The following is a 26,673-nucleotide window of genomic DNA, read 5'->3' as shown; positions in this document are numbered from 1 at the left end:
CCAAGTGGTGATTTTCTAAAGATATTTTGAAAGGTGTGAGGTGTGAAAATTGTTTTTAGATTGTGAGCCAACAATTAAGAGTTATACCGACCCAAGGTCTTTATGAGCATTTCCTATCCTTATGAGGGTAAAACTGTCCTTATTATTGAGAAATAAGTAGTTTTATCCTTTGGATGTTTAAGGGTCATCGTAGGGTCATCGATAGGTCATTGAAGGCAACAGTTACGAGGATATCTTAGCATTCGAAGGGACTATCATCTTTTAACCGTAGGCAACATCGGAGGGTCATCGAGGGACAAAGTTGTATATTCGAAGGCAACATCCGAGGGACTATAATTTATTTTATGATGATTTAACCGAAGGGTCTTTGCTAAGGGTATCCCCACGTTCGCGGGACATGACCGTAATATCGTAATCGTAAGGCAACAAAGAGAGGTCCAAGATCACTTATTCAAAGGCAAAGTTTTACAATTAATTATATAATTAGGATGAAACTCCACATTAAAATTATTAAAAATAATATATTAAAAAATTAATACATTAGAAATTAATACATTAAAAATTAATTTAGGGTGAAACTCCACAAGGGTATCCCACAAATAAAGTGGAATACCTAGCCAATAACCTTTTCCTGGGATATGTGAACCTTTATGAAACTCAAAAAAAAGAAACATGTCAGAACACCAAATCAGGGTGCAATCGAAGATTACACCGGAGAAATATCACAACAATAAATAGGATAGGATGAATAATGCATGGCTATGATAAAACATAAAAAAAAAAACAGAATAGAAAAGTCAGCTACTGTCTCATTCGCCTCTGCCTCGCATAGCGAAGGCCAGGCGAATACTCGCCCCAGGCTCGCCTAGCGAGGTGCTAGCGAGCGGCCACGGATTTTGAATTTGAAAACAGCCCCACGTTAGGAACTTTGAATTTTATGGCATTTTATCACAGGAATAACATGATCAAACATTCAGGGTATTCAGGCATATTTAAATTCCCATACGAAAGCAAATTATATATCAACATTTAATCATGATGCATTATATATGTAGATATGGCCAATTGAAAGTATAAACAATAGAGATACGCAAACCTGTTTGCCAATTCAAGGTTGAAGGGATTGACCACTTGTAGTATCGGAATAAGTTAGGCAGCGGGAATTGGACGGCGATGGCTTCGGTGCAGATGGGCTGCCTTCAGGGTTTCTTTACTCTGAATTCTCCGGGTAGGCAGGGTTCCTATGCCAAAACTTCTATTCGTTCTTCTCTGTTCTCCTCCTCTCTTTTTTTTTTCAGTGAATCTCCCAGTGTAACTCCAAGTGTCTTTTCCTCTACTGAAACTTCAGTATTTATAGACTAATTTCGTGGGTAATGGGCTTGGAATGAGGGAGACCCAAGTCCAAAATAATTTGTTATATTTTATTTATTTATTTATTTTAATTAATTAATTAATTAATTAATTAAAAAAAAAATTCTCTTTTTTTTTTTTTTTTTTTTTTTCGTTTCTCGTTTTTTTTTTTTTTTTTTTTTTTTGGGCGCAGAATGAAGCCCGAAATTTTTGTTGTCTGTCAGCTTCGCTAGGCGAGCGCGTAGCGAACAGGCCAGTTTGGGCCATTTTCTGGATTGGGCCATCCGTGAGCTGGGCCTTTGTTTCTTCAAGATCAGTGTTATATATGAGTCGGAATGCCTTGCAAAATGTCTTGAAATATTAATGGGCAAATTTTGGGGTATGACATGGGGTTTCTGGTGACTTCTACATATCCTCAATGGGTGGCCAATATTGTGCCTGTGTCTAAGAAAGATGGAAAAGTCTGAATGTGTGTGGACTATCGAGACTTAAATAAAGCTAGTCAGAAATATGATTTTCCTCTACCATATATTGATATGTTGGTAGACAATACAACTAAATCCAATGTCTTCTCATTTATGGACGGATTTTCTGGTTATAACCAGATTAAAATGGCACCCGAGGATATGGAGAAGACAACATTCATTACACCTTGGAGAACATTCTGTTATCGAGTGATACCCTTCGGTTTAAAGAACGCCGGAGCCACGTATCAACGAGCTATGACTACCTTGTTTCATGATATGATGCACAAGGAGATCGAGGTGTCTGTTGATGATATGATTGCGAAGTCGAAAACGGAAGTTGAGCATGTAGAGCACTTGTTGAAGCTTTTCCAGCATTTGAGGAACTACAAACTCCACTTGAATCCGAACAAGTGTACATTTGGAGTCCGTTCCGGCAAGTTATTGGGCTTTATTGTTAGTGAAAGAGGTATTGAAGTTGATCCTGCCAAGGTCAAAGTAATACAAGAGATGCCTGAACCCAAAACTGAGAAGCAAGTCCGAGGTTTTCTTGGCCGCTTGAATTATATTTCCAGATTTATATCCCACATGACTACCACATGTGCGCCTATATTCAAGCTCCTCCGAAAAGATCAGCGTCATGATTGGACTGAGGATTTCCAAAAGGCCTTTGACAGTATCAAAGAATATCTGTCCGAGCCTCCGATTTTGTCCCCGCCTGTTGAGGGGAGACCCTTGATTATGTACTTGACGGTGCTTGATGACTCCATGGGTTGTGTATTGGGTCAGCAAGACGAATCAGGGAAGAAAGAATATGCCATATATTATTTGAGTAAGAAGTTCACTGATTGTGAGTCTCGGTACTCAACGGTTGAGAAGACATGTTATGCTTTGGCTTGGGCCGCTAAACGTTTACGCCAGTATATGTTGAATCATACAACTTGGTTGATATCCAAAATGGATCCAATCAAGTATATCTTTGAAAAGCCTGCTTTAACTGGGAGGATTGCCCGTTGGTAGATGTTGTTGTCTGAGTATGATATTGAGTATCAAGCTCAGAAGGCTATTAAAGGGAGTATCTTGGCTGACCACTTGGCACATCAACCAATTGAAGATTATCAATCCGTTCAGTACGACTTCCCTGATGAGGAGATTCTGTATTTGAAGATGAAAGATTGTGATGAGCCTACGCTCGATGAAGGGCCAGAGCCTGGTTCCCGATGGGGTATGTTGTTCGATGGTGCTGTTAATCAATATGGAAATGGTATTGGGGCACTGATTATTACTCCTCAGGGCACACATTTTCCTTTTATAACAAGGTTAACTTTCAAATGCATGAATAATATGGCGGAGTATGAGGCCTGTATTATGGGTTTGGAAGAATGTATTGATCTCAGGATCAAACATCTTGATGTTTATGGCGATTTGGCCCTTGTTATTAATCAGATTAAGGGTTAATGGGAGACGAATCAGCCTGGCCTCATTCCATATAGAGATTATGCGAGGAGGATTTCAACTTTCTTTACTAAAGTTGACTTCCATCATATTCCTCGAGATGAGAATCGGATGGCAGATGCTCTTGCTACGCTTGCTTCAATGATTGTGGTGAAATACTGGAATGAAGTCCCTAATATCATTGTGGGGCGCTTGGATAGACCAACTCACGTATTTGCAGTTGAAGAAGTAAAAGATGATAAGCCATGGTATTATGACATCAAATGTTTCCTTCAGAATCAGATTTACCCGCCTGGGGCATCTGTTAAAGATAAAAAGACTTTGAAGACATTATCTGGCAGCTTCTACCTCAATGGTGATGTACTTCATAAGAGGATTTTTGACATGGTGTTACTCAGATGCGTGGATAGACACGAAGGAGACTTGTTGATGACTGAAGTCCATGAGGGTTCATTTGGTTATCATTCCAATGGACATGCCATGGCAAAGAAGATGTTGAGAGCAGGCTACTATTGGCTGACAATGGAGCCTGACTGCTGTAAATATGTGAAGAAATGCCACAAGTGTCAGATTTATGCGGATAAGATTCATATTCCCCCGACACTTCTGAATGTTATTTCCTCACCATGGACTTTCTCCATGTGGGGAATTGACATGATTGGCATTATAGAGCCAAAGGCATCGAACGATCACCGTTTTATTCTTGTAGCAATTGATTACTTCACCAAGTGGGTTGAAGCGGAATCATATGCTAATGTGACCAGGCAGGTGGTTGTGAAGTTTATCAAGAATCAACTCATATGCCGATATGGTGTGCCAGACAAGATCATTACTAATAATGGATCTAACTTGAACAACAAGATGATGAAAGAGCTGTGTAGCGAGTTCAAGATTGCATATCATAATTCTTCTTCCTATAGACCCAAGATGAATGGAGCTGTTGAAGAGGCTAACAAGAACATCAAGAAGATTATCCAGAATATGGTTGTTACGTACAAGGATTGACATGAGATGCTGCCATTTGCTTTGCATGGCTATCGTACATCTGTCCGCACTTCAACAGGGGAAACCCCTTTCTCTCTTGTATATGGCATGGAGGATGTGCTCCCCGTGGAGGTTGAGATCCCATCAATGAGAGTCTTGATGGAAGCTAAGTTGACTGAGGCTGAATGGGTTCAGAGTCGTTATGACCAACTGAATTTGACTGAAGAGAAGAGATTGACTGCCATGTGCCATGGTCAGTTATATCAGCAAAGGATGAAGAAAGCCTTTGATAAGAAGGTTAAGCCTCGTGTATTTCGAGAAGGTGACCTCGTGCTCAAGAAAGTTTTGTCTTTCGCGCCCGATTCCAAGGGCAAGTGGACTCCAAACTATGATGGTCCATATGTTGTTAAGAGAGCCTTTTTAGGTGGTGCTTTGTTATTTACAACTATGGATGAGAAGGATTTCACTTGTCATGTGAATTCAGATGCAGTCAAGAAATACTTTGCCTAAAATAAAAACAGAATAGCTCGCTAAGTTGAAAACCCGAAAGGGAGACTTAGGCAAAAATGAGTGTCTCGGTGGATTGAAAACCTGAAAGGGCGATCCAGGCAAAAGTTAGAGACACGAAAAAAAAAGAATATATATATCCTGCTAGATTGAGTACCTCATCTGGGGCAACCTAGGCAAAAATTAGGGATTTGGCAAGTAACTGCATCTTGACAAGACTTTGTTCTACAACTGTCATCTGTCAAAGATTCTCGCTTAGTCGTCGTCAACTGAAGCTTCAAATACATTGGATTCAGAGTTGGTGGAGAAATGGTCATTATGTTCAATGTATCCCTTTTTCCAATATATATCACCAATCTCAAATTTGTAAAGATCCATGGAGTCTCACCATTTGCGGACTACCATTCCATCAAATAAATTTGAGCCTTTATCCAATTCTTTGCACTCTTATTTGTTTCCGTTTAGCAAATGTTTGCATGTTTTAATTGATAAATATCATTGTTTTAAATAAATAAAATTTTATAAACTGTTTTTAAACAAAGCGAACATTCACAATGACTGAAAGGATAAATGGAATGTCTTCAGTGCTCTCCCAAGGATAGTACGATCTCCAAAAGGGTAAGACATTTATTCATATTCCTAGTATATTTGTATCCTCTTCATCATCTTTCAGGTTGTCTCCTCAGCGAGTGCAGAGAAGGGTGATACATCATCAAGTCCCCAGAGAATCTGGAGTTTTGGCCTTAATCTTTTGAGAAATGTGTATACCTCCATCCTCAGATCCCTAGAGAATCTGAGTCTAGCATCTGTATTTTATCAATTATATGGTTGTCATCCCTTGTGTGGACTGACCTAAAATCCCTTATAGATTGATAAAAATTGGTATGCTATCTATTTTCGAGGAAGTTGGTCCTTCCCTCAGCATAAATGAAAACCTCCCGCAGAGTGAGTAGGAATTCCCGGCATGAGTAGAAGTCCTCAACAGGTTAGCTTGCGGCTTCTCCCCGGCGAGTTTGCCTACAACTCATCCCCAATAGGTTGCTTACAACAGACTGTCCCTGGTTGGATCACCTACAGTTTATCCCCAATATAGTTGCCTGATCAAAGCCTGATATTTGTTTCCCCCCCCCATATTGGAAAGCTTCCGAGTAAAGCTGGTGTTGAAGATGCTTATTTCCTTCCCTAGTGGAGCAATTGGTTCTCTCTCCTTGGCAGAGATATCTCTCCAGCAGATAAGAGGAAGTGTTTTGATTATTGGAACTTCTGTTTGGTGGTTGTTCCCCACAGAGTTTCATATCATCCCTTGATAAGTTCCCCAGTAGAGTTTCTTCTACAAAGGAATCTTATCCGTGATTGAGCTCCCCGGTAGAGTTTCCTCTATGATGGATCTTTTGTCTGTTTAGCAGCAAATCCCTGACGATGACTATGTAGATTCCTCAGCGGAGCAATTTGTTCCTTCTCCTGGTGACAGAAATGTTTCTTCAGCAGTTAGAAGAGAATGCTTGATTAATGTGTTTCTGTTTGGTGGTTGTTCCCCCACAAAATTTCATATTGTTGCTTGATAAGATCCCCTGTAGAGTTCTTCTCTGACAGATCTTATCAATATCTCTGCATGCTTCCGAGAATTGTTGGAAGATCCCTAGCAGTTGGTAGCTGTGACTTTTTGCCGATCCCCAACAGTGGTCTTTGATCCTCAGCAGTGGTCTTTGTCTCCAGCGGTGATTGGTGTTTCCTGGTATTTGATGCTCCCCACCAGATGGGATTTCCTCCTGTGGGCCTGGCTTCTCTCTTTTGAGATGTTATACCGGATGTTTGTCCTTTGATTCTTGGACCTGTGTGTGTTAGATATGTCTATTTGTCAGCATTAATCATACATAAACCACACATATACATGCATAACCATGACATCCAGATATTCATGTTGCATTCTTTGCCATATATATTTGATTATTATCTCCTGCTATTGGTGAAATGTTCTTCCCCAAGCAGATGTTTGTGTCTGATCTCTCCATATAGAGTCAACCCTATAGGCAGAAAGTGTCTATCTTTCCTTCTATATTCCCCACTGAGTTATGTCCTCGTGAATGATTATTGTTTCAGTTTCCTCCCTAATTATGTATTAGGAGGGAATTACTCCCCTGAGCTATATCCTCATTGGGTTGAGTCTTGTTTCATTGTGTCTCTCTGGTTTGTTCCTAGATTGACTCCTTTCGTGTTGTTTCCCCTGCAGTTCCCTGTGGTTCAGGTGATCAATTGCTCAGTAAACAGTAATTGTTCATTTTCTCCCTGACGGAGTTTGTGGTTTTCTACCCAGTAACCGGTAGATGTAATCCCCTATTTATTGGTTATCTTTATCCAATATTCGGTATCGATATTCCTTCATTTTTTTGAGTATACCACCCAGTAGCCGGTGATATATCTTTGGGATTATTGCTTTTGCCAATGTATCCCCAACGAGTTATTTTTCATTTACCCTTGTTCGGTAATGATTGTTTCTCCTTTGGATTGGTCATCATTTTATACCCAGTAACCGGTATCCCGATGTCCATTCTTTTCGGTCGATCTATCCTTTATTAACCCAATAACCGGTTGTGGATAATCTTCCATGCGAGTATGTTATCTACATTCTGACGGTAATGGATAATATATCTCATGCGCTCTTCAGTCGAAGTCTTTTTCTTCCCCAGTCGAGTAAGATTCGTATTTCCTTATGGAATCGAATGTCCATCGTGTAAATCGAGTTGCTTTTTCAGCCCTCCTTTTCAGATGATGAGTGTCTTGGGTATTTTCCCAATTCACGCCTGGTTGGTCACCTATTATATGCCCAGTAACCGGTATCCCTGGTGTTCCTTCCTTCTGCTCCCTATTATGACTTTTTTGTCCCCTGTGGAGTCAGATTTTCCTAAGTTGAGATATACCTTTTAGGTTTTCCTCAGATGTTTGGACGATTGATATCTCTCACCCTTATACCGGTCTTAGATATTCTTTCTCCTTGAGCATGTTGTTCTCTCACCCTTATACCGGTGTTTTGATAACATGTCTCACTTTGAGTTTATTACCGAGTATCCGGTGATATCTCATTTTTTCTTCCTCGGCTGAATCCCTTAGTGGATATTCCTCACCTGAGTCTGGATTTTTATCCGAAGTATCCTTTGTGGATAGTTTGTTGTATTGGCATATTCCCCAATACATGCATCTTTGTGTCAACTCGAGTCTTTCCATTGATTTAGTTTCATGGAATTCCTTCGTGTCTCCCAGCAAGTTTAAGTCGTGACTTGCTCACGCATTTTACCCTTATTTCTCCCCAGAGTGTCTGTCTCCCTAATGAGTGTATTACTCCTATGGATTTTTAGTTTTCTCCTGATTTCTTTTTCCTTTATGGCCATATTTCCCCACAGAGTATTAACTTTTGCATGCATACATTTGCATCATGAGGTCTCTTAGGGACCACAATTTGTCTCTTTGTTATTACTTAAGCCCATTCTACCTCGTCGAGATGAAGATTTTAACCTTCATATCTCCGGCTAGAATTACCTTAAATAGGGGCATCTGTAAGACCCTAATTTTGACCCTAAGATCCCTCTTGGCATCATATCTTTGCTCATTGCATTGCCTAAAGGATCATAGCATCTTGGCTCATTTACCCTAGATGTTGGGACTTGTGTGAGTTGGTTTGAGACCTCCAAGCATGCTTGAATTGTGTATTATTGCTTTTCTTATTTTGTTTACTAACCAAAAGCACAAAATATGTCACTAACATCTTTTGTTTTGAAGCTAAAGCAATCATGAGATCCATTGCTCCTAGGAGGCTCCTATGCTCATTGAAGTGGCTAGATGAAGACGAAAGCAAGCATGACAATGGTTCCTAAAGCTCTCAATCATCATATATGTTTCCCAAGTATCTCAATTTTCCAATTTGATCAAGATAAACCAAAATGCTTGAGGATTATTTCCCAAGGAAACCCTAATTCAACTGTGCATTGACTATGCCTTGCTCTTGAAGCAACCTCAACCCATGATCAAATTCAATCAAGGGAAGTTATTTCATTCATAATTTTATGCATATATGATCCTATGTGAGTACCCTCAAACTTTCATTCATCAAGATTTGAAGTTTGGACTTGAGAAGTTGACCAGTGAAGTCATCTGACTATTTTGAGATCACTGAGACCTAACTTTTGATGTGTTTGTCAAATGAAGATGACCCCAAGAGAAACAATGTTCTTAAGAACCAAATGAAGATGACCCCAAGAGAAACATTATAGGTCATTTTGACTGACACCCTAATTTTAGGCCAAGTTCCTAAGGACCTAACTCTTTCATTTTTTATGATTTTGAGGTGATACAAAATGAATTAGAAAGATTAAGATGTATAATTAAAATGTTATGTTGGACAAAATTTCATAATCCTAAAATAAACACATGTGATAATACAAAGCATTATAGGTCACTTTGGACCAAAGCCATTGAATCTTGAAAAAGTCTAACTTCAAGTACCCATAACTTTCTCATTAAAAATCCAAATGATGCAAAATTTAAGTCCAAATTGATCATATTGAAAATATCTACAACTTTTATGTTTAAGATTTTTCCATTTGAGGACTGCATCATTGAAACAGAAGGGCTTGAAGTTGGTCACTTTTGGAAAATTTTCAAAGACATGTTTTGTACCTCAAACTTCATGGCCAGTTTTCACAATTTTCCAAACTCCAAATGGATTTTTGACCAACATATCTTTTGTTCATTATGTCAAGACCTTTCCAACCATTACCCATATGCCTATGTTTGGATTTTTTATGTATGACTTTCAAAGAGGGGAACATTTAGGCCCAAATATGGAATTCACATGGAACCTTCACGCACAAGCAAATACCATTCAAATTGCACGTCCAAACCTTCTCTAAATGAGCTCAGAATTCATTTCCAATTGCTTTTGGGCCTCACATGCGCCTGTACAGGCCCATGCATGGAGGACCCAAAGCTTCATGCACACGAGTTTCTCCTCACTTGGCATCAGCTCCGGCTATAAATACATGCCTTGCTTCATTCAAATCTCATCCTTGAATCAACCTGAAGCTCTGCAGAATTGGAAACCCAACCATACTAAAGGAATTCTCATTTTTAATTTCTCATTTCAAGTTTGAATTTCAACAAAATCAGTTGATCTTCAATACTAATTCCTTAGCCTTGCATTCACATCAAACCTCAAGATCAAACTACAAGCAAGAATTGAAGCAGACCGTGTTGTTTAAAGCTGCACTTCAAAGGTTCATTGCTCAACTGTTTTGATCCATATCTCATCATATATTGTGAATTACTTGTGTTTGTTTGGTTCTCTAAATTCCTCGTGTGAGAGGTAAGCCAGTTGTGGCTTCAATTTTATGAATTGAGGCATTTCAGATTGAACACCTAGATTTTCCATCTCAGATTTCTCCTTCCATTGAGATCTTGAGAGAAATCCAAGGTTACAGGGGTGATCTACATCACCCCAGCTTTAATTTGGTATAAGGCACATGCATTTTGGTTGAGGTTGCAAAACCTGCAACTGGTGGCCGGATTCTGTTGGCTCACCGGAGAAGACGGTGGTTTCCACCACCGTCCCCACGTGGATGATTCCAGGCCTTTGGATCCCACTCCTCCGTTCTAATCGTGGCCATGCATTGTGTTTACTATTTTTAATCCAGCGTGTGATGCGTTTGACTGATGATCACCATGCGCGCGCTTCAACACCATTGGATTGTACACGTCAATTAATGAATTGAATGCAAGCGCTGTGGATTTTCCTTATTTTCTAATTTCTGTTTTATTTTCTTTTATTCCATTTATTTTCAAAAATTCATAATCTTTTATTTGGAATCACAAAAATATGAGACCAATTGCAAAATTTTTCTTTTAAAATCTAGTTTCATAATCTGATTTTTAATTATTTTTGTGATTCCATTTAATATTTTTTGTGAATTATTTTATTTTTGATAGTTTTTAATTCATTTTAATTACTTTTTGATATTCAAAAATTTCAAAAATATTTTCTTAACACATATGGATGATGATAAGTCTATGAAAAATATTCTCATCAATTTCTTAATTGATTTGAGATTTTAGTTCATTTGTGTTATCTTTCTTGATTTTTAATTGTTTTAAAATAGTTTCTGTTTTCAAAAAATGTTGAGAAAATTTGTCAAACTTTGTTTGACCATGTTAGACTTATGATGATTCAATTGGACTTATCCAAGTTGATTTGAATTGAATTTGAAGTTTGACCATACTTTGTTCATTTTTATTTTATGTATTATTTTAATTCCAAAAAATACCAAAAATGTGTTTGACCTTTCTTGAATTCTAATCTTCATTTCACTTCTGTTTACCATTGATTGATGTTGATTACATTCACATTTGATCATTGTATTTTGATTATGTCATTTGAATTCTCATTTTGTCCATTTCATTTCATCTCTTTTCTTCTTCTTTTTCTTTTGGCCAATGAGTTAATGATTTGTAGTTAGTGTAAGACCCCAATTTTGTCCCTAAGATCCCTCATGGCATCATAACATTGCATTTTGCATTGCCTCATGGATCATAAGCATCTTGGTTCCCTTTACCCTTGGGCGGGATCCCTTTTGAGTGGTTTGAGATCACCAAGCATGCTTGATTTGTATATCATTGGTTTTCTCATTTTGTTTATTAACCAAAAGCATAAAAAATATGTCACTAACATTTTTTGTTTGTAGCTTGAGCAATCACAAGGTCAAGAGCTTCAAGGAGATCCTTTGTGCAGAGATATGGCCAAGGGAAGATGATAGCAAGCATGGTAATGGTTCCCAAAGCTCTCATCCATCAAATATGCCTCCCTAGCATCTCAACTCATCATTTTGATCAAAGCAAGTCAAAGGGTTTGAGGTTTGTTCCCCAGAGAAACCCTAATTCATCTGTTCATCAACTATGCCTTGCTCTTGAAGCAACCTCAACCCATGATCAAATACAGTCAAGGGAAGTTCTTTAATTCATCATTTCATGCATATTTGAACTTATTTGAGTGTACTCAATCATCAATTCATGAAGATATGTGAAATTCTAGTTAACAGACTATCGATGTCACACAGGATGTTATGACATCCGATTCTGTGCAGACAGGAATGTAAACAGCAGATAAATGTAAGTGCAGTAAATAACACAAGGAATTATTTACCCAGTTCGGTGTCACACACACCTACGTCTGGGGGCTACCAAGCAAGGGAGGAAATCCACTATTAGCAGTATTAATTCAGGCCTTAAACCACCTGTTTAATCCTATCACTTACTACCTACCCAATGCAATTTCAATCTTAAACTAAGACCAGAGTTCCTACTCACTCCCCCTCAATCACCTCATTGATTACAACCTTTAATTTAGTTTAAAGATAATGGTGAAGTCACACTTCAAACAACTCTTGATTGTGCTTAACAGCTTTAATCAAGATACACAGCACTCACGCTTAAAAGCTTAGAGTGACACAACATTTACAACTCAATGAACACCCTAGTCCAATGCAATCATCTAGGTGATAATTGTTTGGCTCACAAGATAAACCTAATACAAGACACACATAAAAATACAGCAGTGAAGTATGATGGAACAATGAATGCTTCACGCTAAAAACCCCCTGAGTTCTGATGAAGGATTGCCATCCTTTTATATTGCAGCACTTGGGCCTTGTACTTGTATTTCCTAAAATTAAGGTTAAGCAAGTTAACCTAATTTCCACATATTAGGGTGCTAACAAATAGGCTATTTGTTAGTTTCATTAATTGTAGCTCAGTTGTTAGTTTCCTGGATTTTAGCTCAGCTGTTGGATTCCTGAAGAATAGCCTGAGAAAAATACTGAAACAGAAAAACTAACCATCCTACACTTTAGCATATGTTGTCAGGAATGAATGTCACAACATTCCATTTGACGTCCAGAACATAGGCCATATGCTAGGTCTGTTATTTTCCTAAAAACAGACTGTACTAAATGTTGTACTGTAAAAGACCAACCAGTCTATACTTCAGTATCAGTTGACAGATATAAATGTCATAACATCCAGTTTGACATTTAAACAATGGGCCTTATGCCAGGTCTGTTATTCCCTTGATAAACAGACTGAAATACATACTGAACTGTAGCAGAAAAACCAACTTGCCTATTATTCAGTATATGCTGTCAATGATGAATGTCATAACATTCATTTTGACATCCAGACAATAGGCTGTGTGCTAGGTCTGTTATTCTCTTGAAAAACAGCCTGAGATAAATACTGAACCATAACAGAAAAACCAGCTAGCCTATAGTTCAGTATCTGCTGTCAGGGATGAATGTCATAACATCCAGTTTGACAATCAGTAAGTCATGTATTGAATGATTGTCATAACAGAATAGAAAATCAGCCTGTTGTTAGTTTCCTGAAAATCATCCTGAGATAAATAACAGAAAAACTAACTGGCCTGTCAGGAATGAATGTCATAACATTCAGTTTGACATTCAGAGAATGCTGTCATGAATGACTGTCATAACATAACAGAAAATCAGCCTGAAATAAATACTGAACTATAACAGAAAAACTAATTAGTCTATAGTTCAGTATCTGCTGTCATGGATGAATGTCATAACATCCAGTTTGACATTCAGTAAATCCTGTATTAGCTAATCCTGCATCATACTACTTAAGCATGTCATGACATCAGTCAAGACATCTAAGTACAGTAAGTGTTTTAACATAAAATGCAGCCAATCAAAAACATCTACAAACTCCCCTTTTGGCAAATTTTTGGCTAAAACAACTTGGCATCACAACAGAGTTCACAGTAGCGGAAAACACACATCCAAGCAGAGAATTAAATTGGCTAATACACTCAGCACTCATAAAAGTTAAACTTCAAACAACAGCAACACAAGTAGAATGCACACATCACCATAACCTCTTGTTTAGAGGACCTTCAAACGGCAGCAGCCCAAGTAGAATGCACACAACACCATAACCTCTTGTTTAGAGGACCTTCAATGAAATTTGTTGTCCTGGGGTACATTTGTTACTCCCCCTTTTTGTCAAAAATGTTGCCAAAGCAACACTTAATATTACATACCAACAAAAATAAAATTACAAGCAAATTTCAGAAACACACACTTGATTTTACTTCACAGTTTCAATCAAGAATACACACTCTTGATCTTGCTCCACAACTTTGATCAAGACTACACCCACTTGATCTTGCTTCACAGCTTTGATCAAGTAGACCCACACTCTTGCTTCACAGCTTTAGAGTGACGAATTTCAGCCACAAATCAGATCTTCAATCAAACACAGATTGCCATTAAGTGTGCAATCACAAAACACCAGACATTCACCCTGAATGTTCTGTGTACAGGGTGTCATGACATCGGGTATGACATCCTGGAAAAATCCTGCATAATTCCATTATTCCTTTTATAACTTCCAGCAGGTACAATCATATCAGATGCCATGACTTTGTGTATGACTTCTTGAAACACTCCTGCATGAACATATTCTTGAACTCCAGCAGGTACATATCATATCAGATGCCATGACCTTGTGTATGACATTCTGAAACAAATACTGCATGAACATGTTTTTTGAACTCCAGCAGGTCCATAGGATATCTTATGTTAAGACATCACACATAACATCTTGTGAACACTCTTTGTTTTACCAAAATTGCTCCCCCTTTGGCAAATTTTGGCTAAAACATATATCTTTCCTTTTTGTTCACAAGGTAAACTATCAGCAATTAAACAACATAACAGTAGTTTAAACAGCAACAGAAGCAACACAATTACTAGCTTTATAGTTACTAGTAATACACACATGCACAAGGGTACTTCTCCTCCCCTTAAATCTGTGCAACAAAAACAGAATTACTAGTTAAGGATGCAACTAGTAAGACACACAAATGCACAAGGGTACTCCTTCTCCTCCTAAATCTATGCATACATCAGATACTAGTAACTCCAACACCTGTACCAGCCAGAATGTCATTCTGACATCTGCTTCAACATCAACACCTGTGCACTTCCTTCAACAATAGTTGTCCTTCAGTTCAGCTACATACACAACTGCTTCCACATTCCACATCAACACTTATCAACCCTTCTCCCCCCCTTTTAGTCAAAATTGACCAAAGGTGACAAATTAGACAAAATAAATGTCAATTAGTCTATCAGAGAATGTTAGGACAGATGTTATAACATTAAACATGTTAAAACATAATAGTTAAGCAGTGCAAACCATCATCATACACAGCTGTGATAGCTGATATAATGAACAACTCCAAGGAACTCATTAAGAGCCCAAAAAAAAATTACAAACAGGCAACAATGATGACTACCATCATCCAACCATCAACATTTCATACTTGACACTCAGTTTACTTGCCACCAACTTTTCTTTGAGAGGCCACTTCCTTGCCTGATTAGTAGTGATGACTTGACAGATTTTGTTGTCAGTCACCTCAAGCTCAGGTTGAGCTTCATCAGGCCTTCCCAAATACTTGTTGATCACTGAAGGAGAGAAATTTACACACTTGCCTCTCACATACACTTTCCTGAATTCCTTAGACCAATCAGAGCACACTTTCAATTGTTTAATAGTTTGAAATATTAAATAGTACATTCCTAACATCATTAGTTGCTATAATTCCTCAGAAGGCCATATTGCCACTTTGCCCCTTAATTGGTCAATCTGAGTAACATCCAATGTCATGACATTCTGAGTGACATTGTACTCAGTCTGCATCTGGTTCATCCATACCAGTGGGGAACACCTGCTACCAGATGCTAGGTACTTAGCTTCTGCAGTGGATAATGATATACAATTCTGTTTCTCCCTTGCAACTACACCAGTTTGATAAGGACTAATAGGTGAGGCCAACTCATGCCTTTCAATCTGCATAGGTACCATTAAGTGCATGGGCACCAGTTCCAGAAGTTTGGAAGATTTTGGATGTCCCATCTTGGGATATGACATCTTGGTTAGCTTGCCCGCCTGACATTTTCCACAGCCTTTTCTTTCATCCATAAGCAGATTTGGGATTCCTCTAAATATGATCTTCTTCATTCCTCTTACATGAAGTTGTCCAAGTCTTCCATGCCACAACTTCACTTCCTGCTCTTCCTTGGCTGAGGAGCAAATTGAGGAGTAGTTTGAGACTTCAGGTTCCCATAGATAGCAGTTATCTTTGGATCTGGATCCTCTCATAACTGCCTTATTTTCTCCATTCTTCACAACACATTCTTCCTTAGTGAACTGTACATTGAAGCCTTGATCACATAGCTGGCTTATGCTGATGAGATTAGCAGTTAGTCCTTTTACTAACAACACATTATTCAGTTCTGGAACTCCAGGACTGTCCAGCTTACCAACACCTTTGATTTTTCCTTTAGCTCCATCACCAAAGGTCACATAACTGGTAGTATGGGGTTGCATATCTACCAATAAGTTCTCCATCCCAGTCATATGTCTTGAGCAACCACTATCAAAATACCAGTCTTCTCTGGTAGATGCCCTTAGAGATGTGTGAGCCAATTTAGCAACCCATTGTTGTTTCTTGATGGGGGCATTATGCTTAGATGCCTTCTGCTTAGGTCTGACTTGAGGGGTCTGGTTAGGATAACCATGCAACCTGTAGCAAAAGGGTTTTATATGACCAAATCTACCACAGTAGTGACATCTCCATCTCTGAAATTTCTTCTTCTGATGGTTACTCCTCCTGGTTCCCTGATGTTGTGACATTGGTTGTGACTTCTGCTTGAGATTCTGAACTTCAGCCTTTGAGCTTTTGAGTTCAGTTGAGGATTTCTTAACAAAGCCTAAACCAGACATGGTTCCTGACTTCTGTCCCACCTTTAGAATCTCTTCCAAGGTGTCAGTTCCTTTATTCAGCATTCTAATGGATTTTGTCATTTGTTCTAGCTTAGATGTCAGCAATGATATCTCACCATTTAGACCATCTATGACTGTCAGATGCTTCTGTTTCTCAGCTTCCAGCTCCTTGATGAGTTTCTTCTGCTTTTCTCCTTGGATACACACTTCTGCACTTTTGACACATAGCTCTTTATATGAAGCAGCAAGTTCATCAAGGGTAAGTTCATCTCCACTTGAGTCATCATCAGAGGCACAAACACTAGTTAGTGCAGTGACATGTTTAACAGATTCTCCTTCAGGTTCACTCTCAGAATCTCCTTTAGACCAGGTGACAGATAGCCCTTTCTTTTGCATCTTGAGGAAGGTAGGGCATTCAACTCTAATGTGACCAAAGCCTTCACATCCATGGAACTGGATTCCCTTGCCTTGGGTGACCTTTTCTTCATATTTTGATCTTCTACTAATGTCAGATGAAGAGTTCTTGACATTAGGCCTGCCCTTTTGATCAACCTTCTTTATGAACTTATTGAACTGTCTTCCAAGCATGGCTATGGCTTCTGATATGCTTTCATCACCTCCAGTACTTCCTTCTTCTGAATCCTCTTCAGTATTTGATACAAAAGCTATGCTTTTGTTCTTCTTTTCAACATTCTCACACAAGCCCATTTCAAAAGTTTGGAGAGAACTAATAAGCTCATCAACCTTCATATTGCAGATATCTTGAGCCTCTTCTATAGCCGTGACCTTCATGGCAAATCTCTTTGGCAATGATCTGAGAATCTTTCTTACAAGTTTTTCTTCAGCCATTTTCTCCCCTAAGCCACCAGAAGTGTTGGCAATTTCAAGAATATTCATGTGGAAGTCATGAATAGTCTCATCCTTTTTCATCCTCAAATTTTCAAACTTGGTGGTCAGCATCTGAAGTTTAGACATCCTCACCTTGGAGGTACCTTCATGAGTTATTTTGAGAGTATCCCAAACTTCTTTAGCCAGTTCACAGTGATGCACCAGTTTGAAAATGTTCTTATTTATTCCATTGAACAGTGCATTCAAGGCCTTAGAGTTTCCAAGGGCTAATGCCTCTTGCTCCTTGTCCTACTCTTCTTCAGGAATTTGCAGAATGATTCCATCTTTACCTATCTTCGTTGGATGTTCCCATCCTTTGTTGACAGCTCTCCAGACCTTGCTATCTAGAGACCTCAAGAAGGCTATCATACGAGGTTTCCAGTCATCATAGTTAGAGCCATCCAGCATGGATGGTCTATTTGAGTATCCTACATCCTTGTCCATGGTACTAGAAAGTAACGTCCCTAGATCTCACCCAGACATTAACAGGCTGGGTGCCTGCTCTGATGCCAATTGAAATTCTAGTTAATAGACTATCGATGTCACACAGGATGTTATGACATCCGATTCTGTGCAAACAGGAATGTAAACAGTAGATAAATGTAAGTGCAGTAAATAACACAAGGAATTGTTTACCCAGTTCGGTGTCACACACACCTACGTCTGGGGGCTACCAAGCCAGGGAGGAAATCCACTATTAGCAGTATTAATTCAGGCCTTAAACCACTTGTTTAATCCTATCACTTAATACCTACCCAATGCAATTTCAATCTTAAACTAAGACCAGAGTTCCTACTCACTCCCCCTTAATCACCTCAGTGATTACAACCTTTAATTAAGTTTAAAGATAATGGTGAAGTCACACTTCAAACAACTCTTGATTTTGCTTAACATCTTTAATCAAGATACACAACACTCACGCTTAAAAGCTTAGAGTGACACAACACTTACAACTCAATGAACACCCTAGTCCAATGCAATCATCTAGGTGATAATTGCTTGGCTCACAAGATAAACCTAATACAAGACACACATAAAAATACAGCAGTGAAGTATGATGGAACAATGAATGCTTCACGCTAAAAACCCCCTGAGTTCTGATGAAGGATTGCCATCCTTTTATATTGCAGCACTTGGGCCTTGTACTTGTATTTCCTAAAATTAAGGTTAAGCAAGTTAACCTAATTTCCACATATTAGGGTGCTAACAAATAAGCTATTTGTTAGTTTCATTAATTGTAGCTCAGTTGTTAGTTTCCTGGATTTTAGCTCAGCTGTTGGATTCCTGAAGAATAGCCTGAGAAAAATACTGAAACAGAAAAACTAACCATCCTACACTTTAGCATATGCTGTCAGGAATGAATGTCACAACATTCCGTTTGACGTCCAGAACATAGGCCATATGCTAGGTCTGTTATTTTCCTGAAAACAGACTGTACTAAATGATGTACTGTAAAAGACCAACCAGTCTATACTTCAGTATCAACTGACAGATATAAATGTCATAATATCCAGTTTGACATTTAAACAATGGGCCTTATGCCAGGTCTGTTATTCCCTTGATAAACAGACTGAAATACGTACTGAACTGTAGCAGAAAAACCAACCTGCCTATTATTTAGTATATGCTGTCAATGATGAATGTCGTAACATTCATTTTGACATCCAGACAATAGGTTGTGTGCTAGGTTTGTTATTCTCCTGAAAAACAGCCTGAGATAAATACTGAACCATAACAGAAAAACCAACTAGCCTATAGTTCAGTATCTGCTATTAGGGATGAATGTCATAACATCCAATTTGACATTCAGTAAGTCCTGTATTGAATGACTGTCATAACAGAACAGAAAATCAACCTGCTGTTAGTTTTCTGAAAATCAGCCTGAGATAAATAACAGAAAAACTAACTGGCCTGTCAGGAATGAATGTCATAACATTCAGTTTGACATTCAGAGAATGCTGTCATGAATGACTGTCATAACAGAACAGAAAATCAGCCTGAAATAAATACTGAACTATAACAGAAAAACTAATTAGTCTATAATCCAGTATCTGCTGTTGTAAGACCCCAATTTTGTCCCTAATATCCCTCATGACATCATAGCATAGCATTGCATAGCCTCAAGGATCATTTGAGCATCTTGGCTTCCTTTCCCTTTGGGTGGGATATCCCTGTGAGTGGTTTGAGATCACCAGGCATGCTTGCATTGTATATCATTGTTTTTTTGTTTTAATCACTAACAAAAAGCACAAAAATATGTCATCTAACATTTTGTTTTGCAGTCTAAGCAAGCATTAGGTCAAGGCTTTCAAGGAATTCCATTGTACAAGAGCTGAGATATTTTCCTTGAGATGAGGACCACATGATTATCATATTGAGCTTATATGAGCTAGGGTCCATTTTGAAGCCAATTCCCCAAGTGGCAAAGGCTCAAATTCATCAGTCATGTCAAGGTCATCTGAGGACCAAATAATCAACTATGCAGTCTATTCAGGACTTTGAGGTGGGGAAAATGATTTGAGACATCCCATTCATGTTCAAACAAGGCCTATTCATCATGCCAAACATTTATCTTGAAGATTTTGAAGTCATTGCAAAAGTTTCCAAAAATGGAAAGTGACCTATAATTTCAAGTTTCCAAAAATGGCAAGTTTTTGGTCCACATTCAACTTGACTTTCCAACATCAAAGAAGCTTCAAATGAATTTTTGGTGAACATGAAAGTTGAAGATCTTTCTCTCCTCTTTTCAAAAAGTCCTATATCATGTCCATCTGATAATTGGTTAAGAAGTTATGGCCAAATGATCACAAAGCATGCATGGAAGTTCAAAATGCCATAACTTTTGATCCAAAACTCCAAATTGGTCCACTCTTTTTGCAAAATGCTCCTTGTGACCAATGCTTTCCAAATCAACCTTTGCCTTGCATGGAAGAAGATCACATGACCACTTGTTCATACATGTACATTTTGGAGGGAAAATTGGTAATTCAAAATTGGATGATCATACAGGCCAAATACCATTTCTATGATGATTATTGAATGATTTTGAGTGAAATCCCAGCTTGCATGGCACTGTTCACGTGTGGGAAGGCCATGCTAAGCACACTTGCAATTTTGCAAAACACCTCATATTTCTCTAATCAAGTTTAGCCAAGGCAAATTGAGATTAGCACAGTCATTAACACATGATATAAAAGCTAAATCATAACTGCATTTCAGGGGAGAACAATTTCAGATCTCAAAATTCACATTTCCCTCCAATTTTCTCTCTCTTCGAAATTCATTTTTCTTCACATGATTCATCAATCTCTTTGCATATTCATGATCCTTGTGGGATTCTAAGGAAGATTCATCCATTATTCGTGGCAGTTGAGCAAGATCTTGAGCAGAACAAGTGCATGAACATCTTGATGGAAGCTTGAAATTCAGCTAGATCTAAGAGGTTTCAGTGGATTCTTTGTACACAAAGCTTCATAACAAGGTTGAGGAAGAAGATCTGGAAGTTTTGGAAGCTTGAACACACGAGTTTGGATCACTGCACTTCAAGTAAGTTGAAATTCGACCATCTCTTTTTGGTGTTTTCTTGCCATAGATGTGTAGATCTATCCTTGCTGAGCTTGCTGATATGTTTGGATTTGAAAATGGATGAGTATTGTGCATGATATGTGCAATTAAAGTTTGGATGTTCAAAATGTTTTGCCTCGATCCGTTTGATTCATGAGGTTTTAGTTTAAATGAACATGATATTCGTGATCTATGTGAGAAGACCTTTCGAACCATATATATTTCATCAAATTCTGGAAAAAAAATTGAGTCTCCTCCGCCTGGTTGGCCAGAGAAGACGGTTGTAACAACCGTGCGCCACCGCCTGGTTTAAGGCTAGGGTTTATGCTCAAAATGGTGCGTTTCATTCAAACGCTCCTGGCCTGGCGCGCGCTGGTTCGAGTCTTGGCCTAGGCATTTTTGAATTTCGCTTGTTTACCATTTCCTACCTCGCTTGCAAGGGTTCGATACCTGGCCTGTGCGCTTTTGGATTTTATTTGATATTTTTCATTTCCCTAGCGCGCGTGTTCGATTCCCTGGTGCAGCGCTTATCTGAATTTAATTGTTGATATTATCATTTGACCCTGCCTGGCGTGTGTTCGAATCTGGTTGTGTGCATATGCTGATTTCATTTGAATTTCTATTTTCCCTCCATTATTTCACATTATTCCACTTTATTTCTTTAACTTCAAAAAATCATTAAAAATAGTAGAAATGCTTCAAATTGATCCTGATTTTTTTCACATTCTTGTTTTGATTTCTAGTTTTTTATAGCATTCATTTCAGGATTTGTTGATTGCTGGTTTTTTTATTGTGTATATTTTGTTTGAACCTTATGCAAACTTGATATGTCATGATAAATGCTTTGTGAAATGCTCATTGTTGATCCAATTAATCTGAAATTTGACGTGCTTGATCTTCACATGTGACATGATTTTTGAGATTTGGTTTGAGATTTTTATCATATGCTATCACTGTTTTGGACACATGAAGATATGTTGTGACAATCTGTGTCACATTTTTGGTATTCAATTTGTTCATTTTTGTTTACCTATCATTTGAGCTCTTCTGGATATAATTTTTTTCACATTGTCTATTCATAACATGTTGAGTTCATATAAAAAATTTCATGATCGTTCGATGTTTTTCTGTTTTGATTTGGATTTTCTAACTTGGATGTCCATTTTGTGCACCTTTGCTTGCCTTTGCTTTTACATTGATCATTTGATACCTTTGCCACATGATTTGATCTTGGTACTTTTGAGGACATGTTCTTGATTGTTTGAACTTGCTTTGTGCAAAAGATTGACTTCTGTTTTGGTCATTTGATTTGGTTTTGAACCTAGTCTTTGCACTATTTGTTTTGTACATACTAATTGTGCTTTGTGTTTCAGGTTTGGACATTTAGCATTGATGTTTGGTTTGCTCTCACTTTGTGAGATGCAAATGCTTTTGAGTACTAACTCTTGCTGTTTTGTAGGTTCTAATTGATGCTCATGAGTTCACTTGATTGCTTGAGCATTGTTCATTAAGTTGTAAATATTGGAAAGTTCCACTGTTGTCTGTTGGTTTTCTGAATACAATATTAACTGTTTGGCTTTTGTACAGGTACATTAGTTGCTAGCTAGCTTTTGCTTAAGCTTTGGATTGTGGTTGATACACCACTGAGGTAGTTTAGCCCTCTTACTCCATGTAGTCTGGAAGTCCTGTCACCTTTTTGGCAGGCATTTGGCTGAAGTCCTCCTTAAGAGGCTCTGATTGTGATTGTTTATGTTTGTGCCAAAGACCTCTAAATGAGGCATGTTACTTGATAAGTCCTCCTAAGTGAAGAGGCAATTGACAGATAGAAGGGATTAGCAATCAATCCCCTGTTATTCAGTGAGTCTTTCACTATGCTGGCACTACGTGCTGATGCTTTTGAATAAACACCCAAGATCTTTGTATAGAGTCTGTCAAGTGGAATAGGATCCCACATTCTGTATCCCCACATTTTCATTATCATTGAGCTCACCCAGGCCAGGGTTAAGAGCATGAGGTCTCATCCTCATTTCCATATTTCATCAGCTTCACCTTAACTCTCAATGTTAGTGGTTAAGAGCTCACAGATTACCTGATACATTTTGGCTTGTTTGTCGAGGTTGACATGACCCCTCTTGACTAAAGCCCACCTATTTGATTGAGCCTCTTGTTTGTATATAGAGTGTGATGCATTGTTTGCTTGATTGCTTTGCATGTGTTTGTTTTTGCTCACTTGTTTGTTTTGAGGAGTTGGATATAAGTCCATATATTGGCATTTTGTTTCCGTTTTGTTGTTTGGATTCAGATCTAAGTCCATATATTGGCATTCTGTTTCCGTTTTGTTGTTTGGAGTCGGATCTATGTCCATATATTGGCATTCTGTTTCCGTTTTGTTGTTTGGAGTCGGATCTAAGTCCATATATTGGCATTCTGTTTCCGTTTTGTTGCTTGGAGTCGGATCTAAGTCCATATATTGGCATTCTGTTTCCGTTTTGCTTTCAGGAGTTGGATGTAAGTCCATTTATTGGCATTCTGTTTCCTTGGAGTCGAGTGTAAGTCCATTTATTGGCAGCCTGTTTCCTCTTTTTGAGGTTCTCTTTTGAGACTTGTTTATTTGCTTTTGCCTTGTGCTAATTCCAAAGGAACTTACTTGGATCATCTCTATGATCTCAAGAAAGGAACTCCTATTTGTGGTTTTATTTCCTTTTTCCCACCTCTTGCATGCTTAACCTTGATCCTTTTACATCCTTAACCCAAAACCAAAAACTTTTGTGCAAACATTTGACTTGTTTTCAACATTAGAAACCTAGACCTTATGCCTTTGATTTTCAAACTTTCTTTTCATAATACTCATTTTGAATTGAATCTTTAAGTCAACTTTGACCATTTTCGTACATACTTCTAATTGGTTAATTCAACCCATTCAAATGTGTTTCTTTTGTGGCTCCATGTCCACTTTCTTGATCAAATTTTTCATAACCTTTAGCTATTAGGTTTGAGTTATCTTTGTGGTAGATATAATACTCACCTTTGTCCTTAGTGATTGAATTGTAAGACTTCCATGCTTATTATAGGGTTAACCCCTCACTAGCATGTCGAAGCTATTCTCACATGGTGGACTTGTGGTTTTTCAGGTCGAGTTTTCTCCCTTTGATAACAAAAGACCTTAAGGCTTTTGGACCAATCAATCCACCCCTGTTTTGAATTTGTTTACCCGAACTACAGGGTTTTGATCCTTATCTTTCATGAGAGGGTACGTAGGTAATGGGTTCATCTATCCAAACACAAAATGTAAATAAACTTGTATATTCTTTTCTCATCTCTTCAATCATGTTTGCACAAAATATTTTCATAAACAATAACCTTTGCAACAAGTTGTGAAAAGGGCTCCCTAGGAGTACCTAGGATGCATTGGGTGCCTAACACCTTCCCATTGCATAACCAACCCCCTTACCCAGATCTCTGACCCTCTTTTACTAGTTTTGTTTGTAAAACTTTATAGGTTTTTGTTCGCTTTCTAACCATTCCTTTGGATAAATAGAAGTGCGGTGGCGACTCGACTTTGTATGATTTACCTTGGATTTAGTTAATATCTCCAATGGTAACGAATACACCGCTACAGCTGTCATGGATGAATGTCATAACATCCCGTTTGACATTCAGTAAATCATGTATTAGTTAATCCTGCAGCATACTACTTAAGCATGTCATGACATCAGTCAAGACATCTAAGTACAGTAAGTGTTTTAACACAAAATGCAGCCAATCAAAAACATCTACAAACTCCCCTTTTGGCAAATTTTTGGCTAAAACAACTTGGCATCACAACAGAGTTCACAGCAGCGGAAAACACACATCCAAGCAGAGAATTAAATTGGCTAATACACTCAGCACTCATAGAAGTTAAACTTCAAACAACAACAAGTTTTAAGTCGTGACCTGCTCACGCGTTTTCATCCCTTTACTCCCCGGTAGAGTCTCTGCCCAATAGAATGAATTATTCATAAGGGATTGTCGTTTTCCTCCTGATCTTTGCCCTTGTGGACTTATCCCCACAGCGTTTTATCATTTGCATGCATACATCTGCATCATGAGGTCTCTTAGGGACCAAAATTCGTCTCTTTGTTATTATTTAAGCCCATTCTACCCAGTCGAGACGAAGATTTTAACCTTCACTTCTCCGGCTAGAATGATCTTAAATAGGGGCATCTGTAAGACCCCAATTTTGTCCCTAAGATCCCTCATGGCATCATAACATTGCATTTTGCATTGCCTCAAGGATCATAAGCATCTTGGTTCCCTTTACCCTTGGGTGGGATCCTTTGTGAGTGGTTTGAGATCACCAAGCATGCTTGAATTGTATATCATTGTTTTTCTCATTTTGTTTATTAACGAAAAGCACAAAAAATATGTCACTAACATCTTTTGTTTGTAGCTTGAGCAATCACAAGGTCAAGAGCTTCAAGGAGATCCTTTGTGAAGAGATATGGCCAAGGGAAGATGATAGCAAGCATGGTAATGGTTCCCAAAGCTCTCATCCATCAAATATGCCTCCCAAGCATCTAAACTCATCATTTTTATCAAAGCAAGTCAAAGGGTTTGAGGTTTGTTCCCCAGAGAAACCCTAATTCATTTGTTCATCAACTATGCCTTGCTCTTGAAGCAACCTCAGCCCATGATCAAATACAGTCAAGGGAAGTTCTTTAATTCATCATTTCATGCATATTTGAGCTTATTTGAGTGTCCTCAATCATCAATTCATCAAGATATGGGTTGTGGACTTGAGAAGTTGATCAGTCAATTCATCTAACTATTTTGAAATACACTAAGACCTAACTTTTTATGTGTTGGTCAAATGGAGATGATTCCAAAAGAAAAAATGTTATTAAGGACAATATGAACAACTTTCACGTTCATCAAAAATTTATTTAAAGCTTGGAAAGTCATCTCCCATTCCAAGACATTATAGGTCATTTTGACTGAAACCCTAATTTTGGGTCAACTTCCCAAGGACACAACTCATTCATTTTTTATGATCTTGAGGTAGGATAAAATTCATTGGAAAGCTTAAGATGTCTACTTAAAATGTTATGTTGAACAAAACTTCAAAATCTCAAAGGAAATACATGTGATAATGCAAGACATTATAGGTCCTTTTGGACCAAATGCATTAAAAGGCAAAAAAGTCCAACTTCAAGTGCCTATAACGCTTTCATCAAAAATCTAAATGATGCAAAATTTAAGTCCATTTTGATTATCTTGAAGAGATCTACAACTTTGATGTTGGAGGTATTTCCATTTGAGGCTTGCATCATCAAAACAGAAGGGTTTGAATATTGGCCAAATTTAGAAACTTTGCCTTTACATGTTTTGCACCCTGCACTTTAAACTCAAATTTCACCAATTTCCACACTTCAAATGGATTTTTTCCCAACATAACAATTGTTCCTTACATCAAAACCTTTCCAACCATTACTCACATGCTCATGTTTGGATTTGGCAAATGGCATTTTCGAAGAAGAGAAGTTTTAGGCATGATTATGCATAACATGTTGGAACTCATTATACAAGCTTGTGCATTGCCAATTCCACGACCATTTCAGCTCAATTA

The sequence above is a fragment of the Lathyrus oleraceus genome, chromosome 3 (assembly GCF_024323335.1).
Source record: "Lathyrus oleraceus cultivar Zhongwan6 chromosome 3, CAAS_Psat_ZW6_1.0, whole genome shotgun sequence".
Classification (NCBI taxonomy): domain Eukaryota; kingdom Viridiplantae; phylum Streptophyta; class Magnoliopsida; order Fabales; family Fabaceae; genus Lathyrus; species Lathyrus oleraceus.
This window is presented reverse-complemented; position numbering follows the sequence as displayed.